Source organism: Takifugu rubripes, chromosome 9 (assembly GCF_901000725.2).
Source record: "Takifugu rubripes chromosome 9, fTakRub1.2, whole genome shotgun sequence".
Taxonomy (NCBI): domain Eukaryota; kingdom Metazoa; phylum Chordata; class Actinopteri; order Tetraodontiformes; family Tetraodontidae; genus Takifugu; species Takifugu rubripes.
This window is the reverse complement of record NC_042293.1, coordinates 11,518,119-11,541,031: the sequence shown is the minus strand read 5'-3', so window position 1 is coordinate 11,541,031 and position 22,913 is coordinate 11,518,119. Positions and strand designations below refer to the sequence as shown.

General features: G+C 41.6%; 2 long non-coding RNA genes across 2 annotated transcripts; one reads left to right on the top strand and one right to left on the bottom strand.

The window, feature by feature from the left end:
* Positions 1–12,236: 12,236 nt before the first annotated feature.
* Positions 12,237–22,259, bottom strand: LOC115251036 (uncharacterized). The gene is made up of 3 exons (XR_003889591.1): positions 22,063–22,259; positions 13,666–13,953; positions 12,237–13,587 (listed from the first exon to the last, which is right to left on the bottom strand). It is a non-coding gene; the product is annotated as an uncharacterized lncRNA (long non-coding RNA).
* LOC115251037 (uncharacterized) lies at positions 16,855–17,623 on the top strand. The gene is made up of 3 exons (XR_003889592.1): positions 16,855–16,988; positions 17,328–17,442; positions 17,535–17,623. It is a non-coding gene; the product is annotated as an uncharacterized lncRNA (long non-coding RNA).
* Positions 22,260–22,913: the final 654 nt, after the last annotated feature.

Below are 22,913 nucleotides of genomic sequence, written 5' to 3'. Positions count from 1 at the left end.
CACGCTGAGGTCTTCATTAGGCGTCTGGGGGAGAGGTTAGTGTCCTAATTTTTGCCAAATAATTGAAACATTACATCATGATGATCTGTTTCAACTAGCATGTTCAACATCTAAACACCTCATTGCCACGAGGTGCATGATAGCCAGTTCTGCCATTCTACTTGGTTTGTTTTATTTGTGTCATTCTGCATTTTGGGCTTTGTGATGTTTACAAAAGCTAGAAATTATGCTGATTTAGCTCTTTACACATCGTTTTTGCTGAGTTCGGGAACCAAATATGGTGCAATTGATTACTATGACATCATCCGAGTTTACCGTAACCTGTTACGCAACAGTCGGATCTTCAGCTGACCATTCAGAACTATTAATTATCCTGTCTCGGCGAGCGACGCTCCAAGCAAGTATTAAAGTGGGGATGGAAATTCTTTTGCCAACACTCTGACAGCCAGATACTGATACTGACTCCTAGTGTTGCAGCAATGCAGACATTGCCTCACAGCGCACACAAGACGGTACCTGTCAGCAACACTTCTGATTAAAAGATTCTTTCAAGTACAGTAACTACAAAGAGAGGGAGAGACGCTCAGGTTATATTTGTGTTTCCCACCCAGATGTCAAAACAAGAAGGAGATTTCAACCAAAATACGAATTAGAGGAGAATGATTTTTTTTTTCCAAACCGCGTACAAGATAAATATATGAATTATGTAGAAATGCACAAACAGGCAGCTATCTATATAGTGAGCCTGCTAAATCCGCGGAACAAAGGGTGAATTCTGCGTGTAAATTCCAGGAACCTCTTTAGGAGGATCCACTGCCTGGTGTTGAGAGCTGTCCTGTGCTGTTTCTGCTAGTGACGCCTATACTGCCGTCTCTCTTTTAAACCCTCTCAAATCCAATTTTTTTTAGCAGAGTGCGTTGCCATAATCTCATCTGCCGTCCTGCTACTGCTCAAAGTAAGGCCATCAAGGTTCTGGATGTCAATCATATTCTGGTGAGCATTTTGAGAAAAGAAATGGTGTTACTGTAAATGAATCAGGATCTTTATCCTGTGGAAAAGCTTTTAAGATTTTATTCTTCCAATTTCACTACAGAACCTTGTTCTCCCATGTATGTGCTATATGAAATAAAACCGGTTTACATAGTTTAGCTGATCCCTTTTAGCATTGCTCGAGAGTCAGGCTTTATTTTGGTTGTCTCATTCAGCATTGGAGCCATTCATCAAAGCAACAATGTGAATTATGTCCGATAAAAGTCCAGCGGCCTACAGGAAAAGCAGTTGTCCACACATCCATATGTATCAACGTGCGCCCACAATAATGTGGAGCCATAAAATGACCAAGCTGACCTCTTCCTTTACTGTAGTCCTCCATGAGGTCAGCGCAGCCGCTTTAACCACAAAAATAGTTTTTTTCTTCCTCCTGCTTCCCTTTTCTCCCATGGGAATTGCAACTCCGTGTTTTCCTGTTCTGCCGAATGTTTATTCTAGTAGGCATGGTGGTGGTGTGATATCTGAGCTGCAATGAGCCAAAACTGCTGTAAACACATTCCTAACGATACCTGACCGATGAATGTTAAACATGTAGGTAATGTGAGTGCTACTGAACCATGCCGGAGCCACGTCGCTTAGTGGGAGCGTACCTCAATTAGCCGCTTTCCAAATATGAGGGGGAATGGCGTGTGACAAACATCAGGCTGAATTCTCATCTGCAGCTCGTAGCAGGGTGTCTGGGATGGGCGAGGAGACGAAGGCAATCGATTGAACACAGCTCGCGTCTGGCCGGGCAGCTGGCAATCACATAATAGAACTAGAATAGAATTTTAGCGTGGAAGCGGGGATCAGCTGGTTTAGTCTGGGAGGTGAATAAAGGCACTGGGTACTGACTACAGAGAGATCTGCGGTGACTGGTCTGGTTAAATCTTGTCTGTACCAACCTTTCAGCAAAGAACCAGATGACAAATACAGCAGAGACCAGGCTGGCTGCGGTGGGCGTGTGCGGGAGGGGGTCTGATTCCTGTTACATCATCTCTCACAGACTTATCTGTCTGTGGTCGCGGGTGGTATTTGTCTGGACTGGCAGTGAGTCACACTTTCTGTTTACCTCCATATGAACCCATCCCTGAAGCTCCTCGTCCGCTTCCATGAGGACCAGTAGCAGGGTGGCTTCCACTGGGAATGTGCTGCGCCAACACCTTGCCTAACCGTGACACCTTTCCTGTGGTGCAGGCACTAGTTGCTTTATAAAAAAATCCCTTGGCTCTAACTGGCCATGTAAATATAGCTCTTCTGCTTGGGCTGTTCTTCCTCTGCAGCAGACGTAGGTCAAACATGTTGAAAATACTGTTCTAACATTTAAACCCTTTGAGCTGCTGGATTTGTAGGATTTGCCACAAAGGAAAATAAATGAATGGCAGGCTATTTAGACAAGTAGAGAAAAGTGTTTAGAGGGAAATTTATAACATATTAAAATGAAATTGAAATAGCTTGATGTGGCAGACCAAAGCCACCTGGATTGTTGAAACAAGCAGGCCTGCTTGTAAAAGAGACATATAAAAGAATAAAGTCCACGCTAAATATGGCACAAAGAGCAAGTGAGGGGAAAATTTCCACCTTTCTTATTTTTCCAAATTTCTTATTTGTTGTGCAGAATGTCTTAAATTGTTATAAACAAAGACTTTTGGATGGGATTACGTCTTCAAACAGACATTAAGCACTCAACACTGTGAACGCTGATGTTGCAAATGCAACTTAAAAAGAAATTCATGAGAGTGCAGAAAATAAACGTGTGTTGCATATTGCGCCATATTATTGTTTACAGGAAAGACAGAGTCATCCGTCATAATAAGCCGGACGTAATTTCCCTTTATTTTCCTCAGCTTTCAGCAACATTCTGTTGCATACGTGACAAAGGGTGACCCTGCAGGACAAACTGGAGGAGACATTACACTGTGATCATGAAGATGCAAATTAAGCTTTTCCTTCATAAATGCGAGATAGAAGCTCTCATTTTATTAGTATTTTGAGCTCCCCCCCTCAAAAAAAATCACATTTTTTACCAAAATGTAATTGTTCTTGTACAAGTTGTTCAACTTCAGAGGGTTTATGCATATTCAGACTGACTAACCACATTGTATCCCTGTCTTGACTGGTTTCTAAATAAAGATCAAATGTATTGTGTTACCTCAGATGTTGTAACTTCCAGGAGTTGCTGCTGGATGCTTGGCAACTGGTCATAGCCATGAAACAGGAAAGCAAATAAACTCTGCAAAGCCACAAATTTGTTGGCCTGTTTTGTTATCATTGAACAAAAGCATGCTAGTTTGGGGCTATGCTAACCATAGTTACCACGCAGACATTCTCGTCTGTCTCGCTAATTGCCCAAAATACCAAGTTGATGCAAACAACAAAATTAAATTTCTATAAAAAGAGAGGTCAAATAAAACTTGAGTACAGCCTAAGGAGCCACACACCTCACTAGCCGCCCTCGCTTTCGCTCCTCCCCACCACTGCACTTCCTATAGCAGCTACTTGGCAGGATCTCATGTGACACTCCCCCCATGAGCAAGCTCAACATTAACCAATGATGACAACATTCTCAAACGATCAGGAAGACCCATCATCCGGACACAAACTCAGATTAGTGGCTCATCCCTGGTCAAAAGAACCCCTGGCGCCTTGCTCTGGCGTCCAAATCTAAACCAGCAAACTGGACAGGCTTTAGACTTCTACTTCCCTTCACCATCACAAATGCCACTGCCAGACAACTGATACCCCCCCAACATTCTCTTTTGTACATACTGATCCCTGAATTAATGTGAGTCTCCTTTTTCAACAACATAAAGGATATATAATGGGTAAAGACAGCATGGAATATGATTATTTTTGTGTGCAAATTTTCTAAGAACACCCGATGTGACTGTAACACTGCAACCACAGACCCTCACCTGTCTACAACTAGCTGTGTCTCCACTATCTCTCTTGAACCTTTAGACAAGGAATAACTGTGTCTGCATCTGTTTCCAAGTCTAAGTGGAAACCACAGAGCAGCTAACGAGACAATGTTAGAGGCAATCAAGAAAGCCAGGCTTTGCATTTATTATAAGGAGACCAACAAAGGCTCTGGATTCATGCCACGGAGATGAGGCCACACTTCCAGTAGAGCAAGACTAATCATGAATGCAAATAAGTGCAATGAAAGAAACAAGTGAGAGAGGTGCAGTCACAGTCCTTTGGTAAACCTCTGGGAAACAGCACTTGGCACATCTCAGCGGTTCTACTTATCACTCAAAGCGAGACCAGAACAAGCAATCTGCTGAGACATTAATGTTTCTGCACCGAGCGACCACCAAAAGAGAGGCCAGATTAATCAGTCAACAACAGATTTCCAAAGTTTGAGGAAAGGTAATTTGTAATGTGTAGTTTTATAGCTGCAATAATGTATGCACCATAAAGGTAGATGCGACTCATCGTTCCCAAGATGGATTATAGAGACGAGCAGGCTAACATGTTTTATCCACTATGTGACAGCTTTATTGGAGTTATGTTGATTTGTAACCCCAAACCTGACGCTCCAATTGCCTTTATCAGTCAAATCCAATGGTTTGAGATCTGAGATATACATACTGTATACTGTGTAGATTAGCAATTCATATATCTACATAAATAAATTTAAACAGATGCCAGAAAACAAACCAGCTAAGAGACAGAATATGCAAGAAAAAGGAAAGTAATTCTCAGACAGCCAAACACTGACCAACCGATCAAAATAATTAAAAAAAAACAGTTTTGTACTCGAATACGTGACTTAGAAATTTGTTTATGTTAGATGTGATCTGATACAAGTTTAAGTGGTTGCACTCTAAATCAATAGCTGGAGATTTAGAGAAGTATGCAATGGCTGCTGGCACAGAAGTGAACCGTTCATGGCAGAGGGCATCTAGAATACGGAGGAGTGTGCCAGTTCGCGTTGAAACATAAGCAAATACTCAATGAATGAGCCAGTTTACAGGAAAAGCCGGAGCCCGGTGGAGATAGCTACTAATCTGTGCATGAAGCAGAAAGCCAAACACAGAGCAACCACAAGACAGGCCACCCGAGTACGACAGCCAAATGCATCAGACACCTTCGGGTGATACCAAACCACAGGACGCGCAAGAAGCATGAGAGCCTCGGCAAAAGCAGAGCAGCTGTAACCCACTGTTGAAACAACTGACCACACAGAGTAGGTAAAAAAGAGCAGCCATCCCACCACTGACTGTAAGGAGCAAGAAAGTCAATACACAACAATACAACACAGGATGTGCAAAGGATTTGTCGACCGCCGGTGTTTACAATGGACTGATATGCAGTTTGGTAGTTGAAATAAAATAAGTCAATGAAAAACAGGCCTTATTAAAGTTGGGTTTTTATTTTTTTAGTCCAGACTGTTCATTCAAAAAAGAACATTTTGGGCTGTAGTAAGCTGTTAAAGGAGCTGAAAGTATCAATGAGTAGATCCAGGCACTCCATTCAAGGGCTGAGATTTGTCTGAAATATTCTTTAGTGTGACATGTTTCAATAATTTGTAAAACAAACAAACAAAAAAGGCTGGACATACATTGATTGGAATCATACCGTCAACAAAAACACAAATCTTTGACTCCGACCTGAATCTGAATTTCACAGGACTTCTGACTCGACTTGTAGCAGTGGAAAATAGTGCCGCATGAGTCAGAAGAAGATTCAGAGTTTGACATGAATGAACTGACTTCATGCAGCGTGCGGTCACGTGCCGTGCCCCCAGCTTTGATCAGAAGAGAGAATTGCACCACATTGTCTAGTAGATTTTAGAAACACACACACTGAGATGACAAAGGAAGATGCGAAGAATAGGACAACCTCAATAGACATTCATTTCTGTTTTAAGCAAAAATGGCAAATAGAGTCAGATAATAGATGAGACTGATGAGGCGTAGTTTCAAAGGAACCATATTTTTTCAACTCGGGTGTTTTCACATTATTTACAATGTTGCAGTGGCATGTGCAACAAAATAAGGCAAAAAATATAATAAAAATACACTTTTCGTGACAGACTTTCAAACATTGACACAACAATAAGTTATTTTTTTAAATTACAGTATATAATTATGCATACAAAATTGGCTTACAAAGAAAGAACAATGTTTGGGTTTTTTCCACTAAATTATCATGCAAAGTCGGAGTCATTCAATGAATGACTCCCTTTGCAAAGTTCAGGAATGTGTGGGGACTCCATTCACAGAGCAATGGTCAATTATACAGCGAGCCAAAATAAAAGACTTTCACACGACTATAACTCATATTGACAACAAAACAATAACAGTGTGGTTGGTTCACAAACAAGAAAAAAATGAATGTGGGCTTTCCCAACATATTTCCCTGTGGAAAAGCCTGTTTGTCCTCAATGGAGAGTGTCACATTCTTTGCCATCAGTGTTACATCAAGCTATATGGCCTTGTGTTGTGGGTTTCCACAAGGGAGTGACAATTCCCTCTCGACCATTATTTTCAAAGCATGTGCTACATTGGTTGGATCTGATTTTAATTTTGTGTTTTTTTTCTTGGTTACAAATTGGTTCATTGACTAATCATTATTATTTATAACTCTTCAAACTGAGGCATCTAATCTCACTAAGCTTTACACAGGCGTGTAAAAATGTGGTCTCGCCCATCCATAAGAAAGTGAGGACCACATAAGCAAATACAGCAGTAAACAGGAAACATGGGCATAAGAATGCAAAATCCTTTCTGCACTTCCAGCTCCAGTTTATCCAGCAGACCGGCATCTATTTCTGGGAGACTGTGAAAGCAGCCACCATCTATTACTGCTAAAAGAAAATGCTACTACCCTTTGGAAACCGAACCTGCTTGCTGGAGAGTGATGGAATGTAGCAAGGAAAATTTATTCAAATAGTACCGTTCTTTAATAGAATTCTTGACTTCAAACCCCAAGTATTCGCTTTTAAAGAAAGGATTGTGTTCACTTGCATTTTTCTGTTTTACGTCTTTATGTTGGCAACATGCTGGGAATGGATGGGTAACTCTTCATTAAAATAAGCTCCCCAATCAAGTGGGTTTCTAATGGCAAAGTTGCACCTACGCCTGAGTGAGCTTGAGGCCTCAAGATGGTTGAGTGAAGGCCTGAAGCTGGAATTCTGGTTTCATGGGAAACAACTAGTTAGCCATTCAAACAGGCTGGCAAAGGACAGCTTTCCATGAAACGTGATGAGCAGAGAGAAAGAGGGGATTTAGAAGATGATGCCGTAAATTAATCCTGGACACGCCATGTCTTTTACAAGTATTGCCTTGTTGAAATAGACTACAAAGGGTGGACGACAAAGAGGAGAGGGGCTGAAAGAAAAGGTTAGAAGGAGAATAAGGTGGGGGTTACCACCTACCTCTGAAGTTTGCGAAAGGAAAGATGCACCCTTTTGAGTCTCAGGGAGATTAGACATTTCTTCAAGTGACAAAACACCTTATTAACCTCTGCGTGACCTCTGAGGATTGACCCTTGACTTATGACCCTGCTGTACCTTTTTCCAGTAGGGAGTCATCAGCATGAGGCTTTTCATTCCAACTAGCAGTTGTGCAAAAATGCTAAAAGAACAAGAGAATGTGAGGATTGTGTAGGTGCAAGCAGAACAAAACAAGGAAGGATATAGAGGGGGGGGTGCTCCAAGAGAGAAGAGTTTAATTAGACAAGGCACCTCTGGTAATCCACTCTTGCCCTTTTCACAACAAAAGGGTGGAAGGGATGAGCAGAGCTAGTTGAGAAGTTTTTAACAAGGGGTCAGAGAAACTTTGGTTAAGAACATGGGCCTTTAGCAAATCCACTAGCAAATCCACAGATTAGTCTGCTCCACTGTTTTCAGGAAGTCCACTCCCACCAACACAGTGTGCAAGCAGAAGATTTAGAAACTGTGCAGACACTCCAAGCCACGGAGCTGGATGGCAGGGCGTGCATGCGTGTGTGTGCCCTCATTCGCAACCGTATATGCAAGATGGCATGTGTCTGTGTCCAGGGTGTGCACAGAAGGATGGCAGACTGAGGAAGGGGTTTGTCAAGAAGGTTTTGGGCTCAAGCTTGAAGCTCTGACCAAAAGAATTCAGCAATCACTCAAGACTTTTTGTCCACAAAAAGAACTGCAGATGGTCGCTGGGACACTATGACCTCTCTACAGATAATATGTTCTTTGGAAACTGTTGTTCCTTACGGTTTCATTAAATCTTCTTTGATATTTACATGGCCTGTTAAGCTATTCTTTATACACTCAGTTGGGTCAAAATATGAAATTCTCCCCTTTAAGTAAACACCATGCTTTCTTCCCCACAGAGTCACTTGACCACAACCAAAATCGTTTGTGGACAGCAACAGAAGTCAGCACAAGACCCTGAGTCAAATCTTCAGTTACTGCTTTTCTGACAAAAGTCTTCTCTTGTTCCATCTTCTTCCCCTCCTTTATCTACTATTTGCCACAGTGTGTTTGCAGCACAGGCTTCCTGTGCTATTCAACCTGGAGAAATGGGGCATTGGAGTGATGACAAGGAGTAAGAATCACTTGCAAGCACTGAATCGGGCACAGCAGAGTCCTGCAACTATTTGAACTAGACCTCTTTGAACTCTGAGACCAGAATAGAAGAGAGAAAACACATTAGTAAAATAGGCAGAAAGCTGAGACACAAAAGGCAAATGATTTATTATAGCTTTCAGCTGAAATACCTGTGGAGGAGTGCAGACCCTCAGATTCTTTTCGAGCAGCGTACAGACCAGGATAAGAGAGTCAGTGCTGAGAGATACGCTGGAATGAGGAGCCAGGGAGTCTTTGGCAGTGTGGGTCGACAGAGAAGATGTTAGTACCCTTACTTGTAGGTGGGAATTTCAGGGAGAGGTAACGAAAGGGAGGTCTGCTGAATGTCTGTTTTGTAGTTTTCAGGTGTTTTTAGTTGCTGCGTATTCGAAGCCAGCGGAGATTCCACAGACACCTGCCGTGTCTAATCGGCTCTTTTATTTTAGCTTATTTAAGGGAGTGGAGAATTTTTTTTCCCCCTTATGTGAAATGTTATTTTGGCAAAGTGTCTGGAACATCAGATCATCACAAATTTTAATCATACCACATATTGGAAGCGAGAGCCAGGTGGTCCTGTAAATCGCTTGAGGCACCACAACCGATGATCCTACCTCTCCTTGTTCTTGGCAATTCCAATGCTGACAGCTTAGATGACAGGATAAAGTGGATCCATCCTTCTGGGCATGAAAATAAAACCTCAAGGGGAGTAAATTGCAGTAACAGTAGTTGAGTAAACGTGGTTTCCCCTGTGACAGTTTGAAGCCAACGCGTAACATTAGAGTTAGACTGAAGTTGCTTTTTGTCTCTTTCTCTGTTGTGTGCTGGACTCTTTGGGGAATCTCTCCGAGTGCTGCTCTCTGGTTTATCAGTGTTTGAAAGATTTCTTGCTAGGAAAAGAAGACAGCAGATATGCAACTATTCCTTGACCACCTGCATTTATTTAATAAATGCTGTCAGGCGGGGGGAAAAGAAGGCATTTATAATCCACAACTTGGAATTAAAATTCTGCACTCATATTTGCAAGAGCAAGATAAAACATGCTGTCCAATTCCAACCTCTGTGAAGACTAGTTTGGAGAATGCATTAAGTGTGCATAAAACCTTGAGCAAAGTATATGATCTTAGTTTCATATCTTTCTGGGAAACAGTATATTTAGTATAAAGACCCCCGTCTCTTTTGGGGTAAGATCAACTCTCAGATTGTCAAATGAAAATAGAGGGTTTTCATTCAGTCTAAAATTACTCAAAAATGCTAAAGGTTTAAAAAGAGTCACGGAAGACGTGCATTAATCATTTAGCATGAAGTATAGAGATAATAGCAAGCACTCTCTGGCTGTCAAGGAAAGCAGTGACGCGTTCCCATTAAAAAAAGAAACCACAAAAAAACAGAGTACAACAAAGTGGGTGTGGAGCATTATTTATTCATTATTTTACAAACATGTGCTCTGATAGATTTATGAAAGGCATCCACCACAGCATCCAACCACAGCCGCTTTCTTATTCATTCATTCATTCCAAAAAAAGTTGTATTCTCAACTTCCGAACTTCAGTTTCCATTAAATGAGTCAATATAATTTCTGTCATAAATGTGGCTTTGCCGTCCTGTTTTCAAGTCATTCTCATGCTAAATGCTTCCCAGATGAGCAGTTACTTTTATTACTGGCACTATTGCATTTTACACATGCAAAAGAAAATTCCTTCCTCTGTCTAGCTTTTGGCTGTCTGCCTTTTGATACGATTCATAGCTTTTATGCACTTTTAAAGCATGCATTTTTTTTCTTTTAGACTTAGTTATGAGCAAATGAAAGAGTGCATATTTAGAGAAATAAGCAAAATGCTTTTCCTGTTAATTCTCGTTGAACTTCAAATCCACAATGCATTTTAGAATCACAGCTATTTTCCACTAAGGATTGCTTCTATGGAACATTCCTTACGCGGCTGGAAGATTGTAGCGACTTTGAATTAGAGTGAAATCTAGCTAAACAAAGTTGCCCACAATACAAAGTGCTGGGCAGGTTGGTTAAACAACTTTGTTTTTTTTGTTTGCTGTTTGTGCTAACGTGGATGCCAAATTACTCATTTGTGATGTCTGTATTTCTAACTGTGTATTTTCTCATTGTAACTCGCAGATGGGGCACGCTAAAAACGGCAGTGATTTAATTGCTTCCAATCTGTTGTTATTTCCAAGAGCAAATAGGTTGAAAATTGTCACCGTGCATTAATGTTGCCTGTTCACAGGATTTGACATTAACATTCATTCTTAGTGTTCATTTTCATACACACCTCCCTGGTCACACCCTGTTCTTTATCTAAAAAATGGCAGGTTAATGGAAAAACAAATGTTTAACTTGAACTTAAAAATAATTTCCGCACACATTGCTAAGAGGACCACACACAGGTACTATACACACTAAAACAACACCTATGCTTGAATTCAAATGGGTGACTTGTTCTCTCTTATTCTCTCACTCACTTACACACAGCTTTGGTTTCTGCTACCCAGGACCTGAATTTCTTCCTTCCTTGGGTGTGAAGATTGTGGCTGTCCTTTAGTAACACCCTAAAATATGCATCAAGCTTTTAATTGCAATGGAAAAGGGCTCTAAGATAGAACAAAGAAAAATGAGGGCTCATTGCACTAACAACACTAGAACACTAGTGTGTTCATGCATCCTGGGCAGGAGGAAGCCGGAGTATAATGAGGAAAATCGATGAACAATTATTGTAAAGTTTGGCTATGCGGTTTATACCCACCATATAACCTCCATCTACATGTGTACATGAAGTAGCCCTTGTACAGTTTGGACTGCCAAGCTGTTGTGAAGAGCTGACACTAGTTAACAAGAGCCAGCATGAACCAAAGTGTCTGACTTTGCCTGCAAGGACAGTAAATGATGACTCATCGCTGGGCATCTAAAAATAACTGTTGAGTTAACATCACAGCGACACATAAGAAAAGCACATGAACTTCAGTTTAGAGTTTGTGGAAGAAAGAAAAATATGGAGGATGATGGTAAGTGGACTTCTGTGATGTTTCGTGGCTTTGCACGGATTAATGAAAGATTGTGTCGGTGTTGATAGGTTAAGGTAAACAAGTTTCCATCTTCAACTGAAGAGATGAAGCAGGTGAGTAATTGAGCAGTTAAATTAGTTTAATACCTTGACCAAAGTTCTGACATCTATATAGAATGTCTAAATTTTTAAAGATTGCAGGAACTAAAGTATATCTCCTCTGCATTTTCTGCTGTTGCGCATTTAATCGCTAGATCAGTAAGTAAATAATATGCGTATCTGGAAGGTTCTGACTGCTGCAATTGCACAATGAAAACCAAAGAACATTTCACACAACCCCAAAACCAATTCCATAGTGGGATACGAATCATTTTCCAGGTCAGAGTATCCACATTAGGTCAGTTAAATCCATTAATGGAAACAAAAAAAAAATCAACCTTGGCATATGTGTCTTAAACAGGCACCCACCAAGACACCTCTGACTGCTCACAAGGACCCACCACCCAATACTGAATGGAAGAGTGGCAGATAAAGAGGAAAAAAGAAAAGTCTCCAAACATGTGGGAGCCTACAAGGTCAAGTGGAGGAAAAGATTTTTGGTTTGATGAAACCAAAATGGAGCCCTTTGTCCATCATGCAAGACGTTCCGGTTGGTCGACAATAAACTCGGCATCTCAACTGTCAGTGTGAATGTTCTGGAGTCAAATGCAGGCTCCTCATATTTGAACCCCAATCCAACAGGATTTGGAGTAGCTTTGCAAAGGAAATTGGAATAAAGTTGCAGCGTCGGCCAAAGACCTATCTAGGCAGACTTGGTGTTTGTGAATATAGTAAAAGTTTGTCCACTGCATGACCTTACCAGTGCTCTTTTTTAACAGTTTCAGCTGCCACTTCTTTGTAGAAATGTTATAATGTGTGTTTTTGTTCTATTTTCTTTTGGTCAGAAAAGCCAAAATTCAGTTTATTTATAGATACTTTTGCAGTTTTAACAAGATACATTAAGTTGTCATATATTACATATACAATTTAATGACAGCCTATAAAGATGATTTTCTGGGAGTAAATGCTACCCCATCTATCACTCAGACCACCAGCCTACAATAAATGATGCTTAGGCTTTCTACAACCAACAGAGTGTCAACTAACACATCATCAGCATTCCTGAAGTATTGCCCAGTGAAAAGGTATATTTACACACGCCATAATAACACAATTGTTCAATTGGTTTGCATGAAATGTGAAATGAAATGGGAGGAGAGTGGACTCAGTGTAAGGCGAATAAATTCAGAGAGCAGGGAATTGTCTTTCTTGCCTTGTTTACCATCTACATGCAATACAAATCAGGATGCTTACAAAAATCTGCTTTTCTTTCCAATCTATGGGTGTTGTGTGGTTTCTTGTCAAATACAATCATGTACAGCAAACCCTCTTTGATAGAGACTGTTCAGATGAACGTTAGCACAGCGTTTGGGATGAAATTGTTGCCCACATGGCTGCATTTAGGTTGTTTACTTTTCATTGCAACCGAGTGGGTGTTCAGCATGTTTTGGACCTTGGATGTCCAGCCTGTCCCATCACGTCTCCAAATTTAATGCTTCATTTTGGGTGGGGGCCTTGGAAAGTTTTTGATTTTGTGCTTTTAAGTGGTTTTTATTAGCATTTGTTTTTTTTTCTTATGATGACACCCCAGTGAAATGTAACAAGTCTGTCAAGAATTCTCTAATACATGAGAGGAAAGCTGAAAATATTAATGATCAAATCACAGTTGTAGCAGCTCCAAGACTTTCCAATGCCCAAACAAGTATTCCAACAACCAGTCCACATGTCCAGAGGCTGACTAGTGAGGTGTTATGGGTATTTTCTTCAGAGAGGAGACCCTGGAACTGCTCAAGAACTTCAGTTAACTTGGTTAGTTTGGCATAATCAGCTCCTTTCTTGTGTCATACTAATCCATAACTGCCATGGAGGGAGTTGTTGTTTCGAGTGGTTAACCTGCAGGGGAGGTGTGAGTAGCAGAAGACATTAGATCGAGGGACAATTACATTTAAATTACATGTGTTCCATTATTACCTTGAAACACTTGTGTTAAAGTCACACCAAACCATTAAACTATCATTACTCCAAGCCCCCCCATGAGGCTGAAATTTTACAATAGGTGGTGGCAAGCCAAGCAATATGTCACACAATTCAGAAGAACACCAAGTGTGCCAAGCAGAAACCATACCGTAGTTCACTTCTCCACAAGACTCCAGAGACTCAGAGTCGCTGAAGTTGTGGCCAGAGCCGCACTACAGTTTGACCTTAATGTGTGTCACAGGTCTGGTTGGTCCCCTGCTGGTGGAACAATGGTGTCCAGAGCTGAAATGAAAGGGATAGCTTCTTGAGGTCAGGATAATATAATGCACAAGTTGGCTCTCAAATAAAAATGGTTTGTTGTTCTTAAAAGGAGGTTGAGGTTTTGGGGTTTTAGTCTGTCACCCCCACACCAAACTACCTTGACATTTGTTACAATGGCAGCCTTATGGTGAATACATTATGACCTTTTGAATTTAACACAAGAGGGTGATTGGCAGAAAACTTGTTTCACTGTGACTAGAGCTCTGCTTTGCCCACCTAAATGTCAGCTCTGTATAAATTTGAAGTGAGAGCGTGTATAGAGTATCATGGCCATTACTATGGTTTCTGTACAAAATCACGAGGGACATTTTTCTACTTTCAAGGCAAAAATAAAGAGCTGAATTTATGCTAGGACAAAATGTGACTAGAAATATGAATTCTTATGTGATTTTACCAAATTTATAAGCCAATGCGTTTAAAAAAAGAAGCTAAATATCTGTTTGGATTTCAGTGATCATGTCGGAGCACAGAGAAGGTAGACTATTAGAGAGGTGGCCCCAAACTGAAACTGGACCTTTCATTGGGGTCCATTGAGTCACATGACGGTAGGGTGGCTCATTACCTCTGGGGATCTCTTCCAAGATGAATTCCAAAAATGGGATACAGGGAGTCCCAGTCAATTTTTGGGACTTGATTAAATGACAAGGCTCTTTCAGGTTCACATACGCACAGAATAATGAAACTGGAAAGCACTCTGTTTTCACCACACTACTGAGTTCCGGTCTCTTTTCTCCCCTCTTGCATATTTCAACTTTTTTCCATTTTTGCTTTTATTTCAGTTGTTGCCATTCTCTATCTCACTGTTTCCTTCTGCAAACTGACCTTCCCAGGCTGGCCTGGGTCTTTATATTTCAGGCTTTGAGGCTACATCTGAAACAAAAGCAAAATTATGGGTCTGGTTTGGCTTGGGGAGAGCATATTGACCCCGGCGTGTGGTTTTCTTAGGCCAGACCAGAGAGAGGTGAGGTGGGGAGAAGAATTTGTGTGAATCTAGCTGCGTATTTGAAGAAAACCCAATAACCACAGCTAATTTGAATGTGCTATTATCAAGGGGGTGGGGTGGGGGTGTAAACTTGGGCTGACCAGTGATGCCATACAATTCACACAGCTTTTTTATGAAGAGACTTTGGGCGGAATATAGCTTTGAGAGTAACACTATCAGATCATAAATCTTCTCACCTCTTCAACACTTGTCAAACTCATTTTGTTTCTACTTCTACCGTGACTTCTGGCACTTGCTGTGTATAATCAGAAAACAGTATTTTATATATATAAAAGTCTTAATTGCACATGATATGTCAAATTATAAAACCCATTTTATAGAAGGGGCCAGAGGCAGAAAGCACATGATATTGTAGTATATTGTTGGTACACAAATAAGGGGGCAATGTGGCACAAGACAACATGTATTTTGGGATCTTACGCAGATGGATGACCTGACACAAGTTAAATAATCAGTAAAAAGGAGTTTCCTACAACAGGTCATCATCACACTGTGTGGTCTTGAACCCTATTTAGGCCTAGTGGGTGAACACTATACAATTAGGTACGCCATGTTTCACAGCAGCAGCAGCGTCTCAGGTTTGCTTCTCACATATTCTTCCTACCATACATGGTAAACGCATCCAAACTGGCTTATGGCTGATTGTATCATGCAATATGAATAACACAATTATAAAACCCCAGGAGACACACATCGTGTTTATGGAACTGCACATTCTGCAAAGGAAGACCTGACTAAATGCAGGAATGAAAGCGATGCCTCAGATGGCAATTTTGGAGTGAGAAGATAATGTGTATGTTTCTTGGCCTGAAGGTGTTTGACGCAGAGACTTTTGGGACAGGATGGAGAGCGATGCGTGACTATTTTTGCGTAACGTAAATATTTAACGAAATGCTCATGTTGTTTTCATCAAAGACTGAAAATTCAAGAAACCGCAGCCGCTAAAGTTCCTGTTATAAATCCGTTTAAAGTATTAAACAATTGTATCTTATACGCTCCCAAGAGGATTTCATCAGGCATCTGAGAAGACAGTGTCAGCACCAAAACAAAGTCGTCAAGTTTTCTGGTTTGCACGTTTGTGGAGTAGTCAATCGCCAAGTATTTGGCATGTTTATAGACTTAAGTCAGTGACTGCTGATAGATGACAGAAAGTATTTCCCTGAAGACAGAGTAGACGGCCTTGTTTTTAGGAGGTGGGTGTGTAATTTTGGGAAAAGGAGCAACAATGGAAAGAAAAGCTGTTTTTATTCCTCTAGCGAAATGGTGCCATGCTTCATTCATGATGGTGGAAAAGACTATTAAATCATCAAGTCATGAAATGTAGATGCTGGTATCACACCCAGGACTGTCTTGTACGAGCCCAGCACAAAGCCGCAGCTCTGGAATCATACTTTTTTAGAATTATTACAGTTAGATCCCATGTCACTGCAGCCATGGTCCGACAAGAAACCTCCATGCTTCTACTAAGTGTGCGATGTTGGGGGATTACACAGCCAGCTTGAGTTGCTAGATTTACTTCTAGTGGTCGTTAACATGTTTGTAGGCGTTTGATAAATGAAAGAAACAATATTGCATATTATCTTTTTAGTCACAACATCAAATCTGTCAAATTTTACATTGAGAAATAAGTGATTCTAACCTAAGAGGCTTAGAATGAGATGAAGATGTACACGATTATCAGAGACAGTACAGGATGGATGTTTTGGGTGAATGAGTGCATACAGAGGAGTTCCGATTTGTGGAAAGCTGCATCCAGCAAAACTATCAGACATAGGAAAAGCTAAACACTGGACAACTTAATGGATGCAAAGACGACATTCAACAACTGCTGTGAGAGAGCAAGCAAAGGAGATTGGAGAGGTCGAAGCGGATGCCATAAAAGGGAAGAACCAAAAGTGGAAGAGGTCATCCAAACAAATGGACGGCTTCCGTGGACGATGCGCTGCAGGTTCCAAGGGTGGCCAGTGGTCAGTTTTCCACACTTGATGTGTAGGTAAGCGGGCATTCACGAGAGGTCTGGGCAAAAGTCTGTGTGTGGTCCATAAAAGTCTAATGCCAATATTGTCCAAAAAAATGTTGCCAAATCCACAGTACGTAAAAACATGGTAATACTTGCTTAAATGTAAGAAACCCTTTACTGAAAAATACACAAACAGACATCGTCTTCCACGGAATATACTGTAAATGTTTTTACTGGATTGCACATGTGCCCGTGTCCCTGAAAAAAGTGTGTTTATCTTCCTCAAGGACAGTAAGTCACAGTCACAACAGAGGCCATTTCCCAGATGTGTTTTTATTGCTGCAGTAAGTGTTTTTCTTTTTTTTTAAACAGCAGCATAACTGAGACAATAGGATGGAACAACAGACATTATGAAGACATTTTCTGGCTTGAACTATGGCTAATAGTCGTGTCCCAGAGGATATAGCGAAGGCTGCCACTTCATCCTGTAGGTTCCATGTAGCAAAGAGTGAGTCTGCTCTTAATTTTGGTGCAGGGAACATCAGTAAGACTCATTCTATTCTTCAATTCATCCCACAGACACACCAGAACAGCTAGCAGTTACTGCAAGCTACATTTTCCACGGGAGACAGCCGCAAGCCCAAAAGCAAAGCAAAATGTCATCACCCAGGAATTCGAGAAATACCAGAAGGTCTGAGTTTTATTACAAAAATCATCTGTGAGCACAAACAAATCTGGAGCGCAAACATGCTTTTTAATTGAAATGGCAGATGGTCCCATCATGGGTAAGACAGCAGTGAGAAGGGACTGTGGAAAACAAAGCGTCCACAGTGACCACGACCCTTCATTTCTGCTGCTTCAACAAGGAGACAGGGTCTGGGGTTGGAACCCACAAAATTCAAACAGAACTCATTATTGTTGCTCCAGTGAGAGACGCACAGACAGACCAATTCACAGTTTCAAGTCGGGGCTGTTTATCCACTTCATCATCTTTGTTGTGTTTCTTTTATGCAGTTTCCCTGATAGCTCTGGGAATGGAGCCACGTTCGTACTGGCCCGAGTGCGACAAGCTATTGGGAAATAATTGGTTAAAATGCAACATTTGCCCTGAAATAAACAGTAAACAAATTGGAAATGACCTACAGGGTAAACGCTCGCGTGAATGCTTATCCCTCGGCAGTCTGCAATTTTTGGAATCCCACCATTTTAAATGTTCAACATGATTTGAATCATATGCATCAAAACGTTTTCGGTTCGCTGGCAATATAGCGAAAATGCTATATAGAACTAAATCTCCCTTAAAGATGCCTTGCCTTCCAGACTGGTCATAGTAACTGGATCCTCTGTTTAAAGTTTGCTGTAGCAGGGGACTGACTGTGTGGTTTCCATTCTGTTGGGCTGTAACCGATTGTCCCGGTGACCACAAAAAGGCATAAAAAGGAAGGAGGGTGAGGGTATAGAAGAATTTGGGAGAAGCCAGAGATCAATGTCTCAATGGCTTCCAGAGTCTCCGCTAGCCTTAATGCATTTTAACCCTAAAGCCTTTTCTGCAGCATCTGCTTTATCTTTACAAAACAACAATCAAAGCGATGTGATGCACAGTTTGAATAACATCATCACAGACACAGGATACGGTGTCTAACGACCAGTCTGGCTCCTTTGAACTTTACACTAATAGGGTAAAAATTGCTTGATTTATTGAAATCATCCAGACATGAGAGGAAACAAAAAAAAAACAAAAGACAACCTCCCAGTGGTCTAACAACAATGAGAGCCACATGTCCATTAAGAACATGTTTTCTTCCATTGTGCACAGCAGATATGTGTTCATAAGGGTGCGCAAATGTATACAAGAAATGTATGGCCAATAAACTCACTGTTGTTGTGATTAAGTGACGTTTAGCCGTTCCGTGGAGGCATCCGTACCTTGTGGGTAACCATTAACAAAGCCCGCTTTGTCCGTGTAACCTACTGCTAATGCAATAAAAACATTTTGATGGATTTCTCCAAAGACTCTGAAGTCATAAAAGGCAGAAAACACCCGCTCGGAAAAACAAACAGTGACATATTACTTATCACTGCCGCTACATTTAGTCCCAGAGAAGAGCACCGTGGCCGTTTAGCGTAACCAAAGGCCCTCCACTCGTTAATACAGCAGATGACCTTTGTCTCATTGCAGTTCCTGGAAACCTTAATCATCGTATAGTCATGCAGAGCAGAAACACGGTAGCGTTAATGGGAAAGCATGCCCACGCATTCAGCTATCGATTGTCTATTGTGTGTCATGGTTAACTGAATGCAGACCCAGTGGTTAAAAAGATGTGCTCTAGATGACTTAGCATTGCCTCTATTTATGCTTTACGGTTTTTTTTCTTTTATATTCTTTTTTTTTATAGTAGCTAGGTCAAGCTAAATATGATGACGTGTTCTCATTATTTCAGTCTGCTTCATACACTATGTGATGAGTGCTACAACTGTATGAAACCAAATGTTTTGATAAATTTGGTCAAAATAGTGTCATAAACCTCTGAGGAGCGTAGCAGTTACAGCTGTTGAGTGATTTCCTGATGGATCGCTGGGTGTGATAGCGACAGCTGCGCGCGATGATTTTTGCCTCATCCTTGTCCAGCTTCTTATGATTACGTACTTGTCACCTCTTGTCCAAACATGCAGTTAAATCACTCCGCTAACTGCCCATCCTGCTCTTTTCTGCTGTTTGGGTCACGTCTGACCACTGCTCGGCACCTCCGTGACGTCTGAGGAGGTGAGAGGTGTCCACTGAGAGATGACAGTTGAGATGAGAGCCTCAGACGGAGGCAAAACAAAACGTTTGGCACATACAGTAACCTCCTCGCCCCTTCTTTACATACAGTCTAAATTTAAACGTCACAGGTCAAACGGTTTCTTTTTGCCCAAGAAAATGAAATCGGCGGCGAAAGACAGAATCGGGTTTTTCCACATTAGGTCAGAATCTCTTCAAAAGACCGAATACACGAACAGGAACTGCAGCCGTCTTTAAACTTAAGAAGGAAAACTCCTCCTGAATAGACATAGTTTCTTTAATAAACAGTCTGTTTTTTGTCTTTATAAAAGGCATATTCCTTCTTTCCAACAGGCAATAAACTGACCAAACATATAACAAATAAATGCCATATTAAAGTCAACCATTGTGTTCCAGAAAAAGATGAATTTGCAGTCAAAGGTCACTGACAATTTTAGGTCACCATCCCATTACGGTTATGTGGTTGGATTTATTTCGCTCTTTCTCAATGATACGGGTCCGCGTGAGCACCGTGGACGTCACGGTCTGTTCTGAGCGCCTTGTAACAACACAGAAGCTGCATGTTGAATTTTCATGAGTACAACCCTCGGCCTGTGATTGATCCTCTGTGTACTCTGGCAACACGCTGGGTTCAGCAGTGGTTGTAAATAATTAGGTTGAAAATCTCTAAGTTATGGAGGGACACACTCGTATGTTTTCTGTTTTTCTTGGGGTCAAGGTGGAGCGCTTGCTTGATTGTCATTCAAAACCCCAACACGTTCAGCTGATTGACAAGGATGCAGCCAATAAAGGGACACAGTCTTATAAAAATTGTAGGTACACATGAAATACAGCATTGAGGAGTCAATACTGACGATCCTATTTTAGGTTCCAGTACACTTTTCCAGGTAAGATTTTTACATGATGAATCTTCGTTTCACTTCAGAATGAAAATGATTCATTAAAAATTGTAGAACAATGATGTTTTTTCCTCCAATGCCTGTTCCTCTAATAAAAAGTGGTGACAACATGCTGAGGATGTGGGCCGTAAACCTGAGTACAGTGTTATGTTGTATGTGTCTGCCATCTATTGGACCTCAGCGAAACACCACTCCACAAATTCCCCAAAGTCTGGTTTGTTGTGGGTCCGAGGTCTTTGGGTTTTCTTCGATCCTTAATTCTTTTCCCGATTAGCTTTCTGCTCAGTAATGCAGCAGCTACTCCCACGCAGGAACACTGGGAGTATAAACCCAACTATATTACATGTGTTTACACATGCACGTATATGTGATGAATGTAAAAACAGCGCATGAAAGATGATGATTGGAGAGAATCAATCACAGCTTGTTAAAATGTTTCAAATAACATTAAATAAAAACGAGCCACCCTCTCATTTTTTATCCTGAATCGCAAAGGATGGCAGGGAAGGGGGCCGGATTGATGCAGGAGCACCACCTGTTGGCCTTAATAACAGCGTGGCCGGACTCCACTATTTCCATATCCTGTCCATTCAGAGCCAAACTCCACCACGAGTCCACATTGAGCAGCCTGACAGCCGTTGTGCCACGGCAGGGCGCGGGCAGACAGCAAACACAGTCGGTTTAGTCATACCAAGCAGGGGCCTCCGTACAGGCAGCTCTTTCTTTCTGGGATTTTGATGGAGAGTCTGGCAGAAGATGTTTGCTCATTTGTCCCCACATGGATGTGGTTTGGTAACACTGCTTCTCCAGCTTTGTATTGTCGAGGCTCGGAGCCAGCCAGACATTTCCTGGGTGTCCTCCCACAGTCCTTTATTGTCGTTGCTGTTAAGTTTCTTACCGTGTGCTTGTGGATTTGAATGTACAGTAGGACAGAAATGTTTCACGCGGGCGCTCGGAGCCAATTCTGTTCTATTGTATTTCTCCGTCCATTCAAACTGACACCATCCCTTATTTCAGTCTCCTGTGAAATGGAGGAGATGATGTTCGTACTACATGGGCTTTATTTTACTTGTGAGAATTGAAATGGCTTGAATTCAGCTAGCGGTGGTGGAAATTGGACATGATGAACACTTTTCTCACCGCTGATTAGCATAGCAGCTGACAGATTTACAGATGTACCAAATGTCACGACAAGGTTCTTTTAATTTCCTGGATAATTTTATATCCTTGCGGACGTGAGAGATTTTCAGCCTCTTCCGAACCATCCTTCAAAATACGCCTTTCCCGGTTGAGGTGAATTATTGTATTACAAGTTAGGCTAGTCCGCCTTGGTCATGTGAAGATTAGAAATAGCTTCAGAAGACACAGCCAGAGGAAACCATTGACTAAAAAAATGTGTTTTAAGCATTCACACACAGACTTGTACCTTCTTTTTATGTCACCACCAGGCTGACCTGCTGGCCTCCATTTCCTCTGTAGAGGATATCCCCCTTCAGTAGAGCATTAATATCCATCAAAGCAGAAGACTGGAGACCCTGAAGTGTTTGCCTCCTCCACTAAAGTGTCTTTGAACCCCCCCAGAGGCTCTGGTCCGGCCCGGCCGCAGCGATGATTACAGTCTCCCAGTTAGGCTGCTACTGACGTGCTCAGATCACTTTGCGTCTGATGTTTGATGGAGAGCAAAGTTCTGGTTCACTGATAAGTGTAATTAGGAATGTGGTTGCTGGTACTGATGTTTGTGGTCGCTAAGTGCAGCTGCTACCACCTCCCCATGTGAAGAGAAGCTTACCTTCCCCAGCAGGAGATAAAGGATACAGGAGAGGTGTTTACGGCCATGGAAATGGTGAACTGCTCCTCATGGGCACCCTTACACCACAGAGGGCATTCAGAGGACATGCTCCCAGCCTCCCGTATCATTAGCTGCTGAATCAATACAGCATTCTAAATGTCACCATGGAAACTGAGTTTCCAAAGATTGTCCTGAATAAAAGCACACAGGCTTAGATAGGTTCTATTTGTGCGTCTCTGTTCGTTCGTATTGAGGTTTTGGTATTATCAAGCTCACACGCCTCATCATCATTGAGAAAGTCATCGTCACTGATGACTTCTCTTTCACAATGTTTGCACAGTGACTGGATTACCGCTGTGGGGAAATGTGGTGTTTGCATTTCAGGGTCATTTTTGGGGGGTCTGCGCGTTGGCAGGTCAAATACCAGCACTGCCTTGGGTTTTTTTTTCCCCACTGAGGATATGTTATGTAGCAAATGCAATTCTAGG